The sequence below is a fragment of the Suncus etruscus genome, chromosome 2, assembly GCF_024139225.1.
Source record: "Suncus etruscus isolate mSunEtr1 chromosome 2, mSunEtr1.pri.cur, whole genome shotgun sequence".
Taxonomy (NCBI): Eukaryota; Metazoa; Chordata; class Mammalia; order Eulipotyphla; family Soricidae; genus Suncus; species Suncus etruscus.
This window is the reverse complement of record NC_064849.1, coordinates 101,940,280-101,942,135: the sequence shown is the minus strand read 5'-3', so window position 1 is coordinate 101,942,135 and position 1,856 is coordinate 101,940,280. Positions and strand designations below refer to the sequence as shown.

Below are 1,856 nucleotides of genomic sequence, written 5' to 3'. Positions count from 1 at the left end.
TCCATGCTATTAAAGGGGATAAGCTCTTTGGAGAGGAAACATGCCAAATGGTATGTGATTTTTAAAATCTTTCAAATGCTTAATAATTAAAATGTGTTTTCTTTCCATTCTTACACCCTCCTCCTCAACTCCTTCCCTAACTCAAGTTCAGCATCCTCCCAGGAATTAGGATGTCTTCTGTTATCTACAAACCAGAGAATAAATCCACTTTAAGAAAAAAAATAGGTTAAAACTAACAAAAATCCATAAAGGCACTCTAATGAATAAATCAGAACTTTTTTTGCCTTGATGTTCTATGGTTAACCTCAGTAGCTTTCTTATTTATTTATTTATTTTTTTATTTGGAGGCTATACTCTGCAGTATTCAGGCATCTGCCTGGTTCGGTATTTAGGGATCACTTCATGGTCAAAACTTGGCTATGTGGAAAGCAAAGGATCAATGACAACCAGCCTCCTCCCTAGAAGGGATGACTTGCTTGTGAGACAAGATAAAATACTACTATTTATTTATTTTTTTTGTCCCCCAATTCACAATACAAACCGGGCAAAGGGCCTGTGTTGAGGTGTACATGGGGTGCATTTACTGTACCTCCTCTTTCTATACAGTCAGTGTAAAGAACACAGCCTGTGGTAAGAATTGGGAGGCCTTATCTTTTTTCTTTTTTTTATTTTACACACACACACACACGCACACACACACACACACACACACATATAAAACCTTCACCAGTGCAACATTCCCATGACCAATATCCCAAGTGTCCTTCATCCCCACCCCACACCGGCCTGTACTCTAGAAAGGCTTTCCACTTCCCTCATTTAGTCACATTTTGTTATGATAGTTCTCAGTGTAATTATTTCTGTGACTTCACAAAACGATCCCTGTGGTGAGTTTCATGTCAGGAGCTGGACCCTCCAGTTCTCCTCTATTTTGTCTCTGAGAATCATTACACAAATATTCTTCATTTTTCTCAAAACCCATAGATGAGGGAGACCATTCTACTGTTTAGCTATTTATCTTCTATGCTTGCTTAATCTGCTGCACTATCACATTTAATTAATAAATTAATTAATTAATGTTTGGGTGCCACACCTGGTGGTGCTCAGGTGCTATTCCTGGTTCTGCACCCAGGAATCACACCTGATAGGCTCAGGGAATGAATATGGAATACCGGGGATTGAACCCAGGTCAGTACAGGGTTGGCTGCATGCAAAACAAATGCCCTATTCACTGTGCCATCACTCCGGCCTCATTATAATGAGGCAGATGTAGATGTGTTTAGGTAAATAATTGTTGCATCTTTGTGCATGGTGGGTCTTGTGTCTATATTGAAGGCTTCGCAAACTTCTTTCACATCTACCTCCACTTGGTAACCTACTCTGATGAACCTCTGATGTATTCTGAGGTAGAAATAGTCATTATCCAAAGTGAATTTGAAATAGTGATGTCCATCCAGTGAGCTGACATCAACTTTGTACTGCTAACCATAAAATGACAGATGGGAATAATGAGGGAAGCTAAAAGAGATTGTCAAAAAAGTGTTTCTTGACACTTCATGGGTGAAAGGGCAGGTGGGCAGGCTTGTCAGTCAAAGATGCTCTAGAAGTCTGATGGTTTCAGTGACTCTTGACCTTATCAGGGTAAAAAAAAATCACTTAAGCTGCTTGTGAAGATTCAGGTTAAGGATATAATTCTAGAAAATTTGATTTTACCCATATGAAGAAAGTTCTCTGATAGTCCTCATGCAGACAAATTGAAAACATAAAGAGGGGTAATGGGCTTTCTTCCAAGGAAAAAGGATCCTATACAGAGATGAGAGATCCTTTTACTTTCTTAGAACAGAAATCACAAAGAG

General features: G+C 39.0%; 1 non-coding gene across 1 annotated transcript; it reads right to left on the bottom strand.

The window, feature by feature from the left end:
• Nucleotides 1–514: 514 nt before the first annotated feature.
• On the bottom strand, nucleotides 515–647 carry LOC126002533 (small nucleolar RNA SNORA51). The gene has a single exon (XR_007493222.1). It is a non-coding gene; the product is annotated as a small nucleolar RNA SNORA51 (small nucleolar RNA).
• Nucleotides 648–1,856: the final 1,209 nt, after the last annotated feature.